The following is a 14452-nucleotide window of genomic DNA, read 5'->3' as shown; positions in this document are numbered from 1 at the left end:
TGACTCGTGCCCCGGTGCGTACTCGAGGTCATGCTTGTCATCCAGTTGGTCAAAGGCAAAGTCTTGCAAATTCGACACTGCCCGATGAAGGGTGCGAGTAGTAGAGATAAGTCTCGCGATTTGCGTAGTAAGTTGCTCGATCTCTTCCCGGTACGAGGCCACTTCGGCCTCCAAGGCAGCGACTCACGCAACAAGGCTGTTGTTTGCCATTCTTGTGCTCGTAAATCTTCTGTAGTACGGAAGGGATGTGAAGGAACTAAAGAGTTTTGTTGGTGGTGCATGGAATGAGGCACCACTATCCTTATAAAGACACGGAAGATGACGAACGGGCACGCCTGCATTAATGGGCATCCTTAAACCAACCGACTGTTCTCGGAAATTGAAAAGTTGCATGGAAAATTGAAATGTCACGCGTTGGAATGCCAAGCCGCACGGCATTCTAGCTTTACAGGAGTAAATCCCTCTTCTCTAAAATTGTTCAACCTAGCCACCAAATTCCTCTTGGGACTTAAATATTCCGGTCGTTTTGCATAAATTTTTTTTAGAAAGTTGTGCTTTGATTAAGGGGTTCTTTAATTTTTGTCCTAGAATTTTTCCTCTCCCGAGGACTTGCCGTATTCACATTTCTTCGCTATATTCGTTCTCTGGAACTCGTCATAATTTTCATCCTCCGGGGACTTCTAATAATTTTCCAACCTTCGGGGTTTGCCGAAATATTAGCGTCCCTGGGGACTCGCAGTATTCTCGTCTCATCTCGTCTCGAATTTTGCTCCCTGAAGGCTCGTCTCGACTTTTCGCCCTTCTAGGGCTCGTCTTGTCTCGAATTTTGGCCCCCGAGGGCTCGTCTCGACTTTTCGCCCTTCCAGGGCTCGTCTCGTCTCGAATTTTGCCCTCCGAGGGGTCGTCTCGAAATTTCACCCTCCAAGGGCTCGTCTGGTCTCGAATTTTGCCCCCTGAGGGCTCGTCTTGACTTTTTGCCCTTCTAGGGCTTGTCTCGTCTCGAATTTTGCCCCCTGAGGGCTCGTCTCGACTTTTCGCCTTCCAAAGGCTCGTCTCGTCTCAAAATTCGCCATTCCAGGGCTCGTCTTGTCTCGAATTTTGCCCCCCAAGGGCTCGTCTCAACTTTTTGCCCTTCAAGGGCTTGTCTCGTCTCAAAATTTGCCCTTCCAAGTCTCGTCTCGTCTCAAATTTTGCCCCTCGAGGGCTCGTCTCGAATTCTTGCCTCGAATTTTGCCCCTTGAGGGATCGTATGGAATTTGGCTCCCTTCGAATTTTGCCCCTCGACGGCTCGTCTCGAATTCTCGCCTCGAATTTTGCCCCCTGTGGACTCGTCTGGAATTTTCGCCCATCGGGGCCGGCCTTGAATTTTGCCCCCTGATGGCTCGTCTCAAATTTTTGCCCGTCCGGGGCTCGCCTCGAATTTTGCCCCCCGAGGGATTGTCTCGAATTCTCGCCTCGAATTTTGCCCCCTGAGGGCTCGTCTGGAATTTTTGCCTATCCGAGGCTCGCCTCGAATTTTGCCCCCTGAGGGCTCGTCTGGAATTTTTGCCCGTCCGAGGCTCGCCTCAAATTTTGCCCCCCTCCCCCCCCGAGGGCTCCTCTCGAATGCTCGTCTTGAATTTAGCCCCCCGAGAGCTTGTCTCGAATTCTCGTCTCAATTTTTGCTCCTCGAAGGGGCTCGCCACGAATTAACGCCTTTTTCAGGGCTCGTCTCGCACACACAGTTATTTACATTTAATTCACAACACTCAGCACTACAGGCACTCGATCTTCTCAAGTTTATTACATGATTTTGTTATTTGTCCTCCCGGACTCATTTTCGCTTGCATTGTCTTGATTGAATTACGTTGGTCTGATCTCTACAACGGGGTACGTAGGCAGCTCCATGAGCGTGACCACCATTGTCAAATGCTTGCATTTCGGTTTTCATGCGTTCTTGTCTCCGTTTAAAGACCTTGGAGCAATGGATTGGGATGCCTATTCTTTAAGCGGCACTCGCACCAATAAATGGTGTCTGAGTTACGTTAAAGAGGGACTACTGTAGACGCCCCAATCCGGACCTCGGAGGATATTTGAATGTCCCGATGATGAAATAAAGGAAACGATACCTTTGAGAGCTTGAATAAAGGACAAGGACTCCCTCAACCCAAAGACTCCCTCAACCCGAGAGTCCAAGAGCCTAAAATAAGCCCAAAAGCCCTGGACTGGATTCTTAGTACCGCACAACACAACTCTACACCGCGGGGTGTAATGAATTTCATTACGCCGTACGAGGTCATGAGGTAAACCACACGGCATTTTGGATAAAGTTCTGACTGGCTCAGTTAGCTGTCGGCCACGCCCACTTAAGCCACAGCTACAAGCTGGCTTAGCTGAAAAAACACTTCTGGCCCGCCCAGGAAATACCTTCTCCATTTGAATTCAAAATCCTTAGCTCTTGCCTATAAATTCACCCCTCCACTCAAGGGAAAGGGCCCTTGAAGCCTCTTTCTCTCTCATCATGCTTTCACACCCACTCCTCACTTCCAAGCCTTGAGAAAGTTTGCTCTAAAAATATTCTCTTGGCTTTTTCTTTCCAAAAGTCTCCTATTTTTCTCCTCACCATTAAAGTGAGTCCTTTTACTCACTTTTACTCACTTTAAGGTTCCAACTACCCAATGTACCCATCTACCACGCACATCCACACCTCTCTTTTCTCAACCGACCGTACCAACGCCCATCCACTGTCATCCGTCCTCATCCAAGCTCAAGATCAAAGGTAAAAACCAAGTTTCCTTGGGTTAGGCTCAGTCCTGACCCTAAGGAAACTTTTCTGTAGTCAGGCTCACCCCTTTTAATTAAATACTGATTTAAAAACCATTTTTGAAAACAAAAGCAGTCACTGTGCAGGATATACCACGTCGTGCGGCATTTTGGTGTGTCACACGACGTGGTATGTTAAAATGCACGGTCTTTCATTAATCTCTGGCAAACTATCCAAATCATGGTCGTTCTTCATCGGGCCTTTTTATATTGCTGAAATATTGTCATCAGTAGCTTCAGAATAAGACTATATCTACAAGCCATGTTTTATTCCCTGAATAAGGCCTATTTGCTTTCTCAAATGATCCAAATACGTCAAAACTTGTTTTCCGTTCGTGGCTTGAAGAAAGATGTACTATTCTGAAATAAAGCAGTGGCTGGGTACTTTCTGATATCTTTACAGAGTCACGCACGGGATATCGGAAGTACCGTGCGCTGTATAAGCACTGATGAAAATCTGATAGTAGCATAAATAGACCGCACGGCATATCATAAGGCCGTGCGTGGTCTTATGATAGGCTGTGTTGTGTGGTTCTGATCCGGATGGCCTACAGATCATCTATTTCATTCTGTATCATATCATTTGCTCACCATTTCTATACAGACAGCACCATGTACACGTTAATGTGATATATCTCCAATGTCCCTTCCCCTCTTATTTGTTTATTAAAGAGTTCCATTTTCCAAAAGATGTATGAAACTCCCCCCCTTTGAAAATGTCTAGTAGAGACCGGATTTACCGGGCGAATGGGGTGCTTTTCAACAAAACCTTTCTCATTCGTAACATGGCTTCCGAACCCAAAGTCTCAACGTTTTTCGCTAGACCAAAAGCCTTTTTCAAACGATTTCCCGGTTTCTTGGATCATCCATCTCAAAAATCCAGGTGGCGACTCTCGAGCGCGCGCCGGTCGGGAAGCCCACAAATCTTTATTTTCATTAAATAAAATAAAGTAAAGAAATCTTTACTTAAACTTTATTTAAGGAAAATAAGCCCTGAAAGCTGTTGAGGTTGGAAGTTATGGCTTGCTGGAGATGGAAGTTGTGGCCTTCTGAAGCTGGAAGCTGAGGTCTGCTGCCTGGTGACCTGTGGCTCGATGCCCTGTTGCTTGGTGGTCTGCGGTTCAAGACCCCACGGTTCGATGGGCTTGGTCATGTGGCGGGCCGTGGCCTTGGCCTTTAGGCACGCGGTTGTGGTTTCTCGATCACACGGTCTTGGGCCCACGGATTGGATGATCTGCGGTGGTGAACTCGGTCTCGTAGCCTTAGGCTTGCGGTGGTGAACTTGGTCCCACGGTGTTAGGCCCGCGGCGGTGAGCTTGGTCTCGCGGCCTTGGGCCTGTGGTAATGGGGCCGGGTACTTTCCTTTGCGCCTTTTTCTCATTTCACGTGTTGATCGGGAAGCATGCCATGTGTGCGGGTATTTATTTGCCCTCTACAATAACCAAATGCTCGAAAGACGAAACTCATGTTTGATTTTATCCTGCAGTGATCTATTTAGGTTATGAGAGTATCAAATCAATGGTTTAGGTCGGTGAATGACGGAACATTATGGGGTTTCCGTTTGTAACATACTTGTGGAGTAGCATCATTTGAGGAAATCAGTTTTGTTTTGTTTTTTTTTCGTAAATTTAGTTTTGTATTTACTACTGTAATATTAAACGACGAGGAAACCTAGCAATAGTCACACTCACAGTATTTAGCAATTCAAGTAGTACTATGCTTTCAATGGAAACAACCAGCTCGTGCAAGGGTGGAATCAAAAATCTAATCTGCCATGAGCTAACCGAAAATTTAATAAACTAATATGTGTACATATATGTATATAGAAACTTTTATAATTAATATCTAACAAATTTGTACATAAATACGTAAATGTTCAAAAATAAACAAAAGAAAAGTATACTATTGAAGTTGTGTCCTGCATTGTTTTGGAGATTAAAAATCGTTCATTATTCAATTTGAGTCGATATTTTCAACAAGTTTACATATGAATGAGATGGGCTAAAATTTTACATATAAATGTTTTAATTTTTTTCACTAAACCAGAGCTATAGCCCACCTCTCTTCCTCCATACCTTTGCCCTTGAGCTCGTGTTCTGTCCACGTTACCCCGAGGATGCGGCCTATCGATAATCGTGCTGCCAAATTTTTTCTAATTTCTGGGGTTCCTTTTTTTTATTTTATTTTATATATATACTCTTCTATTATGTCCATACACAGAATTAGTGTGAGAGTCTAATAACTATTTTTGTCACTAAAAAAGCGAAAATAATGATGTTTAAGTAATTCCATTGAAATAATCCAAGCGATCCCACTACATCAGGACCCTTTCGATGTAACAAGTTAACCTAAAGTGTCGTGAAAGCTGACTAGAATGAGAAAACGTTGTACGAATTATTTGTACAAAGGGTTTCATATCCCCTCCTCTCCCTTTCATTTTAGCCAGAACCACCCCATAGAAATGATTATCTAGTTTTTTGAAATTACATTTTTGAATACTTGTAATATTTCTCTTTAAAGTTGATTTTATATTCTTAAAAGTAAATTATCTGTGAATTATATAAAGGGTTCCATTTAAAACGTCCGCATCGGGCCCCCGAAAACTCAGAGTCAACCCTGACGCTAATTATGTGGGCGTGCTAGTGTGTTTGGTTCGTGTTTTGTCCATTCTTCTGTAACTTAGTTAATTTAGAATTATTTTTCATCTTATTCAAATTTTATTCTAAACAAGAAACAAAATAATGTGACCTTGATATTCTAAAACTTTTGCCCTCCTTATATTTAATATGCAACTCCTTACATCTAGACTGCATTCTTTTGGCCTTAACTTAAATCTGAAAATTGTCTTCATTTGAATTTTTTTCGCATTTTTTAGTTTTGCACCAAATATTTTTGGGTTATTAATTCGTCTCGATGAAAGGAATCGGAAAAGTAAAATTTTGGTACTTTTACCCAAGTATTTTGAGAAATACCCACTTTTTAGATAACCCATAAAAGTTTGACGCAAAACTAACAAATGCGAAAAAAATTCAAATAAGGACAAAATTTTCAGATTTAAGTTAAGTCCAAAAGAACGAACCTTTAATATGTAATAAAATAAAAAAAAAACTAATTGTGTCACGTCATTTTGTTAACTTTCATTATGATTTGTTGTGTGAATTTGGCAAAACCATTTTCTAGGTATTCTTCGAACTATATATAATTGTTGTTTCAATGCGGAATGCATTTCTTTTTTCGTAAACCGAGTTAGCTGACAATACCGTCCCATTTTGTTCCGTATGTTTCCTTTTTGGGGCGTCCCAAAAAATTATCTATATCTCACAATCTATAATATTTTATATATTCAATATGGATCTTGTTTGATAGATCTTAATTTATTTTTTTAACAAGTTTTCAAAATCATAAAAAACATTATAGATTGTGAGATATAAATAATTTTTTAGAACATCTCAAAAAAAAAAACAGGCGCAATAAAATGGGAGGATAAAGTATTTCAGAGATTTAGAGGGGGTGACAAAAGTAATTGAGGGTTATAGAAGGGGCAATGTAAGTTACCCACTACGGGTCCCACACAAATAATTCGAGCCGTTCATTAAATGTAAAACATTTTTTCAAGGCCTCCCACCAAAAATCAGCTCAATCCGATATCTATAAGTGTTTGATTCAATCATTTAACTTTTCATTATCCTGAGATTCGAATGAAAAGTTAAATGATTGAATCAGGCATCTATGAGTATCGGATTGAACTGATTTTTTGCGAGGGCCCTTAAAAAAATGTTTTACATTTAATGAACGGCTCGGATTATTTGTGTGGACCCGTAGTGGGCCCCACAAAAAACCTGTGCACAAAATCTGTGCACAGTTGCTGTGCGTGTAGCATTACTGTAAAAAAAATCCCGGGCCCGACTAGAGGTACCGATGGGCAGTGCTCCGATTGTGCATAGATGGGTCTGTAGGGTCCATTCCGGGATCTACACGAATAATAGTATATTTTGAATGAAAAAAATGAAAGATTGTATTAAACACCTACACTTATTCGATTAAGCTGATCTTCCACGCGAAAACTTGAAAGATTATCTCAAAATTACTGAACAACTCGCCTCAAATTATTCGTGTGGGACCCCGAAATGAGCCCACAGACTCATCTGTGCACGATCGATCAGCGCGTGCCCACAACATTTGGCAAATTCATTCATTGCAAATACTGTAGTAGAGTCTAGAGGTGGCAATCTCAACATATATTTTCCCACCCGTCTATATCCGTCCACTTATTTCCCAATCCAACCCGTCCAAATTATATAATGGGTTGATATGGGTTCAATCCATATTAACCCATATTTACATGGATTTAGGTGGGTTTAAAATGGGTTCAATATGGGTTGAAATTAAAAGACCCAAATATGATCCAAAAAACACGGAAGTGCTGTTTCCACATCTGGTCATTGGGAAAAAATTTCAGTGCCGATTTTTGCTGCCCTCATTTTTTTTATTACTTTTTGTAATTTTTCAGTGCCGATTTCTGCTGCCCCATTTTTTTTACTTTTCATAATTTATAGGTCTAGAAATTATTTCGGTATTTTTTTACTTTCGTAACTTTTTGTTTAGCTTTTCCTTGTAACCTTGGGGCTAATCGTTCATTTCGACGAGACGAATCGAATTTTGGCGAAATAATCCAAATGGATTTTTTTTGTCCTTTATTCAATTTTTTTCACATTTGTTAGTTTTGCGTCGATTTTTCAATATCGAAACCCAATTTTTTTTTAATAAAGACAAAAAGAAGCCGCTTATTTTTGTCTTTGTTATAAAAATAGGTTTCGATCGTAATTTTTTACTTTTTAGATTCCTCTTGTCATGATGAAGCAATAATCCATAAAAAATTGACGAAAAACTAACAAATGCGATTAAAAAAAATAGGTTTGGACCAAATTTTTTTACTTTTCCGATTCCTCTCGTCGAATCGAACCAATAATCCACAAAAAATTGACGTGAAACTAACAAAAGTCCAAAAGGCAAACCTTTACACACCACGCAAGTAGAATGAAGTGCAGTTGGTATCCCTCTTATACTCTATACACATGACCAGTGTTCGATTCCTGTAAACATTCATCCTTCCCCCAAAGAGGTATCAAACCTTTACAGCCACACACTATGAAGAACAAAAAATATTCAAATTTATTAATTATGCGTCAAACTTTTGTATCTTTTTTATTCGTCTCTTTAAGAGGAATAGAAAAAGTAAAAAATAATGATCAAAACTCATAATTTTTTGAATAAAGATGAAATTAAGTTTTTTTTTTAAGGAAAATGAGTCGGGTCGGGTGGGTTTGGGTTAACCTATTTTCGACCCAACCCGTTTACTATTTGACCAGCTCATATTTGACCCGTGACCTCTTTCAATCCGTCCAAATCCATCCATTTACAACCTCTAGCTCTAGCGTCTAGTCGTAGGAGAGAGACGGTGAAGTGTGAGAGAAAGAGGTCCGCGACCATTCGTACAATCAAAGATAGTAATTGAAGTTAAAGATCGATCCTGACCCCATTGACACATGCACTTTGGAGGCACCTAAGTACGTACTCACAAAGCAGTACTGCAGTACAGACATATATTGGAGGTGAGGGAAGCTAAAGAGGGTAAAGGATTGGAGACAATTCGTGGAAAGGACCAGACATTGACCGGGATTCCAGGATTCAAAAGACTCGACTTTGTTTTCAGCTAGACTGTACCCCCCCCCTTTTGCGTGAAAAATTAAAAAATAAAATAAAAAGGAATGCATGCATGTTACCTTCAGCAGATTGGGTTCAAACTTGAATGCTGCCAAACCCAAAAGGAAAATTCATAGGAAGGGGATGGTACTTGTTCTGTCACTTTCCCCAACTCAACCAACTTATACGTACATTCGTTCAATTGTGATGATGTTGGATCCCTGCCACACCTTTTTTACTACTACTTTTTGGGGAAAAAAACTTTCAAAATACTCCCCAAATTTCATAACCTCCCAAATTTTAATTTTTACCCCCAAACTATCCTTCAATTGACCCCTTGCCATTCAAATCTGTCAAATTGTCAACGGAAATTGCTAACGAGGACTAACGGCTTTGCTGATTTCATCTCTCTCTCTCTCTCTCTCTCACACACACACACAAACCTAATGTCCCCTTCCCAAAACGTCCTTTCTCCTCATTCCTCTTCGTCCTCTCCCCTCTCCAATTCCTAACCCTAATTTCTCTAATTCCCTAATACTACTATCTCCCTTCAACAATTATTTAACTATTTTTTTCAAAAATTCCACTTCATAGACACCCAAAAAGAAGATGCAACCTTTCATTACACACCTCGTTTTCTTTATTCGTCATATTAGACCAATTTTCATCAATATAATTTTGTTATTTCAATTATGTATATGACCTTGCATGTATACTCAACGGAGATCGAGATTCCTTTGATGATTGATATCTACCGATTGTATATATTTTCTTAGTCTATGTCATCTTCGGCCTCTGCTTTCTCCGGTGTAAGACGTGGAACCTGGGAGCAGATTTGAGGAATGAAACGGACACTGTGGCTTTAAAATTGATTCTGATGGACAAAACCTCTCTTTGTAGAAGACATCATTGGGAGATTCGACTAAATCATAGACGAAATCGCTGTCCTTTTTTTGGTACATCATATAGTTTCTTTGGTTATTTTTTCTTAAGTCAATTTTTTTTTTTAGTTTTTTCCGTTGGTTTATAGGATTTTTTTTTTTTTTGACTTTGGCGTACATTTTTTTTTATTTTTCGGATTCCTCGTATCGAGACGAAAATTTTGATCTAAATTTACTAAAAATTAAAGGAAATCAATAAAAAAAGACAGCATCAAAAAGTCTGAGAATATTTTGGGTAGAAGGGCCCTTAAACCCTCTTAATTTATCTTCTTTTGTAATGTACTAGCACGTAAGAATCCGTTAGATCTTTATGATTTTAGGATGTATGTTGGATTATTAATATGAGAGATCTCAATGACAGCGAATTCATGAAGCTGTCGCTAATAGATTGAGAATCAAAACTCAATTTGGTTTGCAATCCAATTTCAATATCAATAAACTTGTTTATTTTTGCTCAAATTCTTTACTAATCTGAAATGACGGGCTAATTTTTTTTTTAAAATTAAAATAACAAAATGTCTGCAAAACAAATTGGTGTTTTGTCTCACGTTCGATTGTCTTCGCGTGTCGGGAACTATGTACATGTGGTGCTAGCAGGGACGGACACAAGGGTGCTGGGGTGCCCGGGCCCTGCATAACTCCAAATATTCCCACATATTAACTCCTTTTTAGGTTAATTTAGAAAAGTTCTATGGGATTGGCCCCTGCAAGTGTTCCTTGAGTGAGAAAAAATTATTAGGATCCATATACATGGGTAGAAAGAATTCCTAAAATTTCAAGTTATCAACTATTTTTTGAGCGTGTGTATAAAATAATAGTATGATGGCTAAGCAAATACACACCATCTCATCTCTTCCTCAAACATTGTAAATATCGACATATACATATGAAATATATTATTTGCTATCCATATAAAATTACATGTAGTTAGGGCCCCTCCTAGGCATAATTTATGCGACTGCCACCGGGTGCTACTCTTGGTTGCCATTGAACAAGCAGGCCAAGCTCATTCGAGATTGGCTTGTAACCAAAGGAATCAAAATAAAATTCAACTGATGAATAAACCAAGCTACTCGAGTTCGGGTTAGTATTCGACTTGGTAAAAGCTCATTCGAGATCGGTTTGTAACCTAAAAGCGCTTAAACATAACTCAATTTTTTCTGCTTGTCTCATTCATCGGCCCTGAATATAAGTAGTAGGACAAAGGTGAGGAAAGATATCATTCAAAGCACTGGAAAGGAACTAAGGTGGCAATTGACCAAGAGTCTAGAGTTAATATCACAAAGTTGTAAAGAGCTTCTTCAGCAGATATCAAAGTCAGGAGCCTAAGTGCCCTGATTTCCCACCATAGAGAGGCGAATTTGCGAATCTCGTGCATTCACGGTGTGACGATGAGATCGAGCAGGATTTACGAACACGTTGGTCGCAGTTGGTACACCCTGTAATGCGCTTAAGGTTTTTACAACAGCATGGCTCATAACCCACAGAAGATTTCATTAGGAACGGATCACACAAACGAATAGGACCCTAGAGCTATGAACTACCTTTATCTTCTATTAGGAACCAATAAGAGCATAAACTCTTACTAACCAACCAAGACGAAAACCACGCGTTCAATGAGTAAAATCAATTCAAAAGAATGGTAAATAGGTGCCAGAACTTTAACAACTTAGTTGTTTGAACAACTCGGATGCTTGACTACACACCGTTAGGCCTTAACCATATGGATAGCCAACTTCATGTTACAAGACAAAAGTTCCCAAAATGTCAACAAGTATCCTTGCCAGTTTTTCTCAATTACTTGAGAGTTTAAATAGCAACCAAACGATTGAAGTGACAAATTCTATAGTACCAGATAGTATAAGATGAGTTCCAAAGCAATGACTGTTTTTTGATGAACACGTATCATACTCAGAACTTGGAAGTAATTGTAACATTCACAGAACCAAGCCAAACCGGGTAACATCATCACAGAAAGAGCATAAGAAAATGTTGAGTTACTATGAGAGATCTGCCATCAGGTTTCGTTGAAAGAACTTATTCACCTTGAAGCCCAAAAAAAAAAAAAGAAAAAAGACAGAGCATCCAAAGTATGTTGATTGGCATCACAGCACGCGGAACAACAAACAAGAGTAGGGCCAAAAACATTATTAGCAGCAAATTCCAACAAAATGAGGAGGGCAAATGAGCAGCTACTCTTGAGAAGTTATGCTGATCTCACCTTTCTCAAGCAAGTCATAGAATGTCCTGACTTTTCTCTGCCCCTCCCACTGCTTTGTCTTCCACATGCCACCACAAACCAGACCGAGGGCAATCCCCAAACCAATCTCCTTGATCACACTTGGACCTTTCAATGCAGCATGAGCAACCTTATGGCCAGCCATTTTTACTTCTGGTAGTAAAGAAACAATCTCTACAGTTGAAAGAAGAATCAGATGGCATATCACACGAAGGGTCAATGTTCTCCCAAAAGGAAGGAAAAAGTCTAATTCAGTATTTGATCATCAAAAATATGGACTTGTAATGCATAAACACAAAACCTTTGATTGAATTTATCTCTTATGAATGAACTTGGAATCACAAGAAAGTTGAGTCCCCCATCCAACACTTGCTTATTCAACGTTTTTTTATTGGCATGTACCCTTGATCTTCTTTAAACCACTTCTAAACCTTAATCTTCCAATTAAACCATATTGTGCAATTAACCATAATAGTGGCAACTAAATACTTAAAAACTACATCCAAAGAAATGTTTCAAGCTCTGTTACCACTTACCATCGACAGAAAGTTTATGAAAATACACCTACAACAATTATCTTACTACATTGCTTCTTAATTATTTATGGAACATAATAGCGTGATATTACTACGCTTATCATCCCAATAGCAAATTACAATTGCTTGGTGAAGTTCTAGATGTACTTTCAACTTTTCCAGTTTGGTTTTTTAATTTCTGCAAAGTCCAACTCAAGAGAAGGATGACAGAATTGTTGCATGGGAATTTCTCATTTCTCATAGTGTCATACACAACTCATGGAAAAAGAACTTTACTGCACGCTCTTGCAAACCATGGAGAAAGCCATATGAAACCACATTGAACAAGGTTGTGCCTTTGATGTTTAACAGTACAAGAGGGATGTGAAAGAAGTAATATGCAATATCTCCTGGTTTTAACAATACTTTCCTATCCTATCAAGTTTAATACTTTCTCAAGAACCTTGAATTGTATATTAAAGTATTAATGGAACCTATAATATCCATAGTAGAAGCAAGAATCTGAGACGTTCATTAAAAACTAATGGTGGTCTAGGAAAACCAGAAATTGACTAAGTCAGCATCAAAGGGAGTTCTTCATAGCAGTTACGGTGAGTGGTATATGATGTGTGAACTACTAGTAGGTTAGGACTCTAATGGAGGAGTCCTGCGGGTTGTAGATTCCACACACACACACGCACAACCACAAAAAGAATAGTGAAGCAAAGAATGCAAACAAAAAGCAAGACACAGAGATTTACGTGGTTTTCCAATCAGGTAATTGGGTACATTGCTCATGCCAGTTCCACTTTGTTTTGAATGGAGAATATAGTACAAGTTCCATCAGCTGCGTATAGCATTATTATATATGCTAGGATTTTACACCACCAAATTATCGTAATAACTATGTTTACATTTCGGTGGCGCTGCCCCGAAGCCCCTGCCATGGTTCAACCAAAACAGGCTTCACAAACCCAACACCATGGGACCGTTTGATTGGCCAGATTAGACATGAGATTGAATTATAGATTTGTTTGGGAGGTCATCTCTAGCGTTTAAATTTAACAATTGGTGACATTCATTTGAAATGCTATAAAAACTATGAAGTACAATAAAAATTTCCTCACTATTTGTTCAGTGGACCATTCAAACTCGACATAATGATATTATCAGTCCAGCTAAAATCAAAGCCTATGGAGCGGACACAAAGGTTTTTAGTCCATAAAAGAACAAAACATATGAACTAGCACTGAAACAAATGAAAAGAAAAAAATTCCCCCATAATGATATCCCCACCCAATTTTACACTCAAAACGAGCAATCCATCAGACATACAGGGAGAGATTCCAAATGCCAAACGTGGAAACCCAAAAAGTTGAGAAAATTCAAAAGCCTAATAAGTACATGTACATAGCCACCACAAAAACCAAAATCCAAATAAAGAGCATTTATCAACAGGTGCCATGCATTTAGAGAGAACTAGGCACATCTAAGAATGCAGCAGCATATGCAATTCCCAGAATATTGACAGTTCGCGGATCGATGAATATCACCTATAAAGAAACGATTTTTGTTTCTATATGCATGTGTTTACGTCTAGAGAGAGAGAGAGAGAGAGAGAGAGAATCATTGCCTGAAATGAGTGTGGAGAGAGAGAGAGAGAGAGAGAGAGAGAGAGAGAGAGAGAGAGAGAGAGAATCATTACCTGAAATGAGTGTGGAGCTTGCGAAAGATCACCCTAGCATTTGATGCCTCAAGCATTTGATATGCCCCCTGTTAACTAATGGGTTTATCGGCTTTTTATTGATTGGGCCGGGCTTGAGTAACAAGACAACCCAACCCAATATGTCCGCTTAACTTTAGATTCAAAAGAGCCCACCTTATTCGTCCTGCCAATACATGCCTCCAAGTGGGCAAACGAGCCAAGTCGAGCTTTGAAGTGTTTGAACCCGGCTTGTTTACTAAATGAGCTGATATTTTTTTAACAGAGTCAAGCTTTTTCGAGCCGAGTATTACATTGTTGACCACGGTTTGTTTACTACACGAACCTAAGATTCGAATATAAGCTCGGCTCAATTACTAAACCAGTCAAACCGAGCCTTGAGCTGTTCCGAGCCGCTCGATTGTTTGCAGCCCTAGATATCAATCCACCACAGACTCCACATAATAAAAATAAATGAATAATGGTTCACAAGAAAATGCCTTGTACAAGATAAGAAAGAATAGAGATAAAATGAAGAGAGAGAATCATT

General features: G+C 39.5%; 1 long non-coding RNA gene across 1 annotated transcript; it reads right to left on the bottom strand.

The window, feature by feature from the left end:
* Positions 1-11468: 11468 nt before the first annotated feature.
* Positions 11469-13974, bottom strand: LOC131325617 (uncharacterized). The gene is made up of 2 exons (XR_009199759.1): positions 13906-13974; positions 11469-11859 (listed from the first exon to the last, which is right to left on the bottom strand). It is a non-coding gene; the product is annotated as an uncharacterized LOC131325617 (long non-coding RNA).
* Between the last annotated feature and the right edge of the window lie 478 nt (positions 13975-14452).

The sequence above is a fragment of the Rhododendron vialii genome, chromosome 5a (assembly GCF_030253575.1).
Source record: "Rhododendron vialii isolate Sample 1 chromosome 5a, ASM3025357v1".
NCBI lineage: Eukaryota > Viridiplantae > Streptophyta > Magnoliopsida > Ericales > Ericaceae > Rhododendron > Rhododendron vialii.
This window is presented reverse-complemented; position numbering and strand designations above follow the sequence as displayed.